General features: G+C 36.8%; 1 pseudogene; it reads left to right on the top strand.

The window, feature by feature from the left end:
- Positions 1–4,708: 4,708 nt before the first annotated feature.
- On the top strand, positions 4,709–6,852 carry LOC102816353 (annotated as a pseudogene).
- Positions 6,853–7,086: the final 234 nt, after the last annotated feature.

Here is a 7,086-nt window from a genome sequence, read left to right as displayed (position 1 = left end):
GGACATATTGTCAGAAGGGATCAGTGGCTGAAGAAGGATAGCATGTTTGGTAAGGTGGAGGGTCAGAGAAAAAGAGGAAGACCCCCAGTGAGATGGAATGGCAAAGTGGCAGTGTCAATGGGCTCAAACATGGTAACAATAACAATAGTGAGATTGGCTCAGGATCGGGCTGTGTTTCATTTCTGCTGTGCATAAGGTCGCTATGAGTTGGTACCAACTCAATGGCACCTAATAAGAACAACAAGAATTTTCTTATTTCCAGTGGCTCTAATGTGATAGTTAACAACAACAATGCTGCTTAAGAGGCAGTGGTGGTTCAGGAATAGATTCTCCCTTTCCATGCAGGAGACCTTAGCCAATGAACCTCAGCACAGCCATTACCTAGCTGTCATTGAAGTCATGCGTGTTTCTCTGATGCTAAACAAATTTCAGCAGAGCTTCCAGACTTAAACAGACTAGAAAGAAAGGCTTAGGAATCTACTTCAAAAAAACTCATCCAGTGAAAACCATATGGATTACAGTTATCCAATCCCACTGTGTATAAAGTTGTCATGAGTTGGGAGCCAACTTTACAACAGCTAACAGCAACAATGCTGCTTAGCAATTCTTTTCATTCACTCTTTCTGTGTAGGAGACATGATTACCCTCTGAAGATAGGATGGTCTAAGATAACCTGATTTTTTTTTTTTTTTTTTTTAAACATTTTTCCAAGAAGAATGAGGAACAGTGAAATGTCTCTTTTGGAAAGTCTGTCTACTGACTCAACATATGGATCGTGTATTTCTCTTTGCTTTGGAGGGAGAGCCTTTAGCTGAAAATGGGTTCTCCTTTTATTTTCTATGAACCTCTAGCTTGTTATTGTCAAATATATATAATGTATTACCGACAGAAATATAAAAAGACATATATTATGTCATGTCAATGAATAAGTTCTGTTACCACTTACCTTTTACCCTGATATGAATAAAGTCTGTTTCCCTTATTTGTTACTCTGATAACCTTAACATCTGAAACAAACCGAAAACCAAGATACTTAAAAAAGAAATGTTCTTTAAGCAAAGTAGATATTTCAAGATCCAAAATATAAGTAATTCTATGCATAATTCTGACAATTTCACTATCATTTCCTAATAAACCCAAATGATATAATTGTCCTATACAACACAGAGTAATAAATATGTTCACAATGATAATATTGAAATGACAATAAGGCTTCAATTATACTTGATAATAACCATTTTTTGGAATGTTCACTGAAGCAAATCTAATCTTGAAGTGGTCTCTAAATTCAGGTGGGATGTATTCAAGGTCATATTTTGACTCTTGTGGGCTTGTTTTAATTTTATTCAGCTTCAACTTGAACTTGAATGTGGGCAATTCATGGTCTTTTCCATAGTCCTGGCCTTGTTCAGACTGATTATATTGAAATTCTCCAGCATCTCTTTCTACAGATAAAGCAGCTTGATTCCTATGTGCTCTGTCCAGTGAGAAACATGTGGATAGCTGTTATTTATGCTGCTGAAGAAAGGTATTTGCAAAGAATAAGTCATTGGTTTTTCAAAAAATCCATCATGTAATCTCCAGCATTGTTTCTATCACCAAGGGCATACTTTCCAATTGCTGTTCCTTCTTTGTTTCCAACTTCCACATTCTAGACATCAGTATTATCAATGCATCTTGATGGCATTTTAAAAATAAATTTCAGACTTCAGAAAAAGTTGAAATCTTCAATTTCTTTATCTTTTGCTATAGGGGTTAGTGCGCAAGTTTGAATAATAGTTGAATTAACTAGTCTTCAAGTGTTGTTGTTAAATGCCCCCAGATTGGTTCTAACTCATAGCAACCCTGGTAGGCAGATTGATATTATCCTATCACTAACAGCATTGTACTTAATGGTAGATCTTGAAATGTTCTTTTTGATGATGAATATGACCCATTCCTCTTCAATTTATCATTCCAAGTATAGTAGACCATATGATTATGCATTTCAAAATGGAAAACACCAGTCCATTTCAGATCACTAATGACTAGGAGACTGATATTTATGCATTCCATTTAATTTTCCACAACTTTCAATTTTGCTAGATTCATACTTTGTGCATTCCACATTCTGATTATTAATGGATGTTTGCAGTGGTTTCTTCTCATTTTACATCATGAAACACCAGCAAATAAACATCCTGAAAATTTAACTCCATCCACTTCATTAAGACGGACTCTGCTTTGGGAGTGCTGGTGACACTGAAGGATAAGCATTGGACTGTTAAGCACAAGATCATCAGTTCAAATCTAGTAGCCACTCCACAGAAGAAAGATTAGGCTTTCTGTTCATATAAAGAATTACAACCTTAGAAACTCTATATATGTTTGCAATGAGTCAGAATCGATTCAATGGCACCTACCAACAATAAGAACAACCATTTTGAGAAGGCAGCACTTCTGCAGTCATATGGAGCTCATCTACTGGTAGACAATATTCCTCTCTTATTCAGAAGGTTTTCAGTGGTGACTTTTTTGCAAAAGTTGACTGCATCTCCCTTCCTCCTAATCTGTTGCAGTATAAAAGCTCCACTGAAACCTGTCCAACATGGGTGACCCTACTGGTATTTGAAATACTATTGACATACTTTACAGCACTGTAGCAATATGCAACACTTCATTGTGTATATGCCAAGACTGTACGCAGACAAAGAGTTGTTCTAATAGAACAAGGGGAAACTGTGTGCTTTAAAATCAGGAAAGGCATGTGTCAGGGTTATATTCTTTCACCATACCTGTTCAGTCTGTGTGTTGAGCAAATAATCTGAGAAGATGGATTATATAAAGAAGAATGTTGCATCCATATTGGAGGAAGACTCATTAAAACCTGTGATATGCAGGTGACACACCTTACTTGTTGAAAGCAAAAAAGAGCTTGCAGTACATACTGCTGAAGAACAGTCTACAGTCTTCAGTATGGATTATACCGTAACATAAAATAAAACAACAAAAACACACCCATTACCATTGAATCAAGCCTGACTATCCTATAGGGTTTCTGAGACTGTAAATCTTTACAGAAGCAGACAGCCTCATGTTCCAATGGAACAACTGGAACACTGACTTCTATTTTGGCTAGCAGCCCAATGCTTAACCCATTTTCTCCAGTGGAACAACTAGAAGCACTACTTCTATTTTGGTCAGCAGCCCAGTACTTAACCCACTGTGCCATCAGGTCTTCTACTTCAAATAAAAAAATTTTTTTTTTAATCCTCATAACTGGACCAATAAACAACATCATGATAAATGAAGAACAGATTAAAGTTGTCAAGAATTTCATTTTACTTGGATCCATGATTAACACTCATGGAAGCAGCAGTCAAGATATCAAATGACATACTACATGGGCAAATCCATTGTAAAAGACTTCTTTAAAGTATTCAGAAGCAAATATGTCACTTTTAGGCCTAAGGTGTGCTTGATCCAAGCTATGCTATTTTCAATAGACTCATATGCATGAGTAAGTTGGACAATGAATTTAGAAGCTAAAAATAGTTGATGCCTTTGAATTATACTACTGAATAAGCATTGACTGCCAGAAAAATGAACAAATCTCTCTTGGAATTAGAGCTAAAGTGCTCTTTAGAAGTGCGGACAAACAGACTTTCTCTCATGTGCCTTTGTCTTGTTATCAGGAAGGATCAATCCCTGGAAAAGGATATTTGGTAAAGCAGAGGATCAGAACAAAACAGGAAGACCCTCAATGAGAAGACTTGACAGAGTAACTACAACAATGAGCTAAAATGTAACAATTGTTCAAATGGCTCAGGGCAGGTACAGATAGAGTGGCTATGACTTAGAATTGACTCGATGACACTTAATATTTTTGGAGACCAAGAGTGTGAAGCCTGTTTTACAAAGAATATTAGAAATGGTTACTTTAAAAGGTTTTAACCTTTAAAAGGGCAAAGGGCAAACCTTACTTACAATATACATTTATGTGGAACTATTTAGAGTCCTGGTGTAGTTCTTCAGGCTAATGCGCTGGACCACAGAGTCCATCTGAATCACAGGGTTCGGTGTTCAAACCCACCAGTTATTTCCCAGAAACTATACACAGGGTTGGTATGAACAGACTCAATGGCATTTAACAATAACAATATTTATTGTTACGTAACTGCTGGACTATATTGTCCCTTTTGAAACAATCCATAAAAGATATATGAGAAATGGTGGTACTGAAATTCCATTTGTTATTATATGTTTGCCTCAGTTGCATCATTATTATGCATGAATCATACAATATTCCTCTGTAGAAATGACTTGTGACCTGGTAAAAACAAAATAACAAAAATAAAAAGAACTTTTTACTTAAGCACTTGTTGTTAGGTATCCTTGAGTCTGTTCTGACTCATAGCAACGTGGTGTAGAGCAGAATGAAATACTGCTTGGTAATGCACCATCCCCACAATTGTTACATTTTAGTCCATAGTTGCAGCCACTGTGTCAAGTTATCATGTTGAGGTTGTCCTCATTTTTCACTAACCCTCTACTTTACTAAGACTGATGTCCTTCTCCAAGGACTGGTCTCTCCTGACAATGTGTCTAAAGCGTGAAAGATGAAGTTTCATCATCCTCATTTCTAAAGAGTATTCTGGAGCGGCGCAATAAAACAAGGCAGGGGTGGAGTCGAGACACCAACTTCATCCTTGAGGCTGAGACTGAAGGAATGTTTCCTGCTCAGGAAGAGGCAAACAGGACTGTGTTTGTGGGAAATTTAGAGACTCGAGTGCAGGAGGAGATTCTTTATGAGCTGTTCGTTCAGTTTTTTATAGGCTGGGCCATTAACCAAAGTGACTATTTGCAAAGACAAAGAGGGGAAGCCGAAGTCTTTTGGATTTGTCTGCTTTAAACACCCAGAATCAGTATCTTATGCCATAGTTTTGCTCAATGGGATCCGTTTATATGGAAGACCAATGAATGTGCAATATCAAGTTGGGAGTTCTCATTTTACTGAACCAACTAATCAAAGTTTTGAGAATTGTGTTAAGATAAATTCACAAAGCTACGGAAATGAAGAAGCTGTGGGCAGACCTACAGTTCCCATGCAGTTCTTTCCCATTAATAATGCTGCTTTACCTCAAGAATATTTTTTCTCCCCCAAAATGCAGTTGTTGTTGTTAAGTATCATGGAGTCAGTTCTGACTCATGGTAACCCTAGAACACGTATAATCCAATGTTTCAGCTTCCTTACTATGAAATGACAGTGCCACTTCCTACTAATACATCCTCGTCTTCACTAAATCACGCTCCAGATTTAGAAGCTGGACCCAGCTTTTATGAGTGGACTTACCAAAAACCAAGTGACTCTGACTCTTATCAGATGAAAAAACAAAAGAGACAAACCAGTAATAGTGATGTTGTTGTTGTTGTTGTTAAGTGCCGTCGAGTCGGTTCCGACCCATAGCGACCCTGTACAGGGTTTCCGAGGGTGTAAATCCTTGTTGTTGTTGTTGTTAAGTGCCTTCGAGTCGGTTCCGACCCATAGCGACCCTGTACAGGGTTTCCGAGGGTGTAAATCCTTACGGGAGTAGAAAGCCTCATCTTTCTCCCGCGGAGCGGCTGGTAGTTTCGAACCACTGACCTTAAGGTTCGCAGCCCGATTCGTAACCACTACGCTACCAGAGCTCCTTAGTAATAGTGATAGTAGCACAAAAAACAATAAAGGAAATGAATATATCCAAAAGTTCCAAAAGTGTAAGAAGAAGAAAAGATATTAGTATTACATTAAAATGAGAGATTTATTTACTGGGCTTAATTATCTTAAAAGGAAAAAAGAAAAACTACCTATATTCAAACAAATGACCAGTTTCATGGCTATCATTTAATATATATCTAATAATATACTCATCTAATTTAGAATTCACTGTTTCCTTTGAATGACAGTAACTTAAAAAATATATATTATACTACTTTTGATGTCTGTTGTGGTATTGCTGATTCATTATCAACAAGAAATTCACCTTGAGTTGTTTTATTTTGTACCAATAATGATATTAGACCAAGATGTACATCAAAAGTTATACACTGTACACGCCATGTAAGGCACCATACTCTCCTACATTATTGCCTAAAACCCTCAAATAAAAATGGCCTAAGATTAAAGTTAAGCTCTGGATTTTCTGAAAAAAAACTAGTGCAAATATTGGAGATGCACATATTTCTTACTGAAGGCGGAATGAGGAGGCTTTAGTTTCCTTTGCTAATACTTTAGATACCATTTCATAGTTTATGTCTAAATGTTTTGTTTCTGTACCTAACTTTCCTATGGTTTTATTTTATAAAACAAAGAAATATGGCAGTGATACCAAAGGAAAACTTTTCATGGGACTAGCCTTTGAACCATTCCCTTTTGATATGATTGTAAATAAATAGCAGACCTTCCCTCTTTATTGTCCATTTATTAATTGTATTTAATGAAAACCTGTTGGTTGTGTCAGTATTTATTACCCACCTCTTTTGCCATCTATGTTTGAGAGAATATACTGAATATAATATTTAAACCTTGATAACTTAATAAATAAGGAGCTCTGGTAGCGTAGTGCTTACGAATTGGGCTGCGAACCTTAAGGTCTGCAGTTCGAAACTACCAGTCGCTCTGTGGGAGAAAGATGAGGCGGTCTGCTCCCTAAAGATTCACAGCCTTGGAAACCCTGTACAGGGTCGCTATGGGTCGGAACCGACTCAACGGCACATAACGACAACAACATAACAAATATATATCATTATATTTCATTAGTATGTGGTGTTTAATATTTATTGTCGAATTCAAGTTTTTGTTCAGTAATATATTTATTTTTAGAAAGTGAATAAACTACATGTAAAATAAATGGCTTATATGGAAAAAAATAGAGTATCTGGTTGTACCTCTTCCAAGATAGATCTTGTTGTTCTTTAAGCAGTCCGTGGTACTTTAAATACTCCAACTTTCACATGCATATGAGGCAATTGAAAATACCATGGTTTGGGTCAGGTGAACCTTAGTCCTCAAAGTGACATCTTTACCAGTTGTTGTTAAGTACTGGTGAGTCAGTTCTGACGTATAGC

Source organism: Chrysochloris asiatica, unplaced genomic scaffold (assembly GCF_000296735.1).
Source record: "Chrysochloris asiatica unplaced genomic scaffold, ChrAsi1.0 scaffold00061, whole genome shotgun sequence".
Taxonomy (NCBI): domain Eukaryota; kingdom Metazoa; phylum Chordata; class Mammalia; order Afrosoricida; family Chrysochloridae; genus Chrysochloris; species Chrysochloris asiatica.
This window is presented reverse-complemented; position numbering and strand designations above follow the sequence as displayed.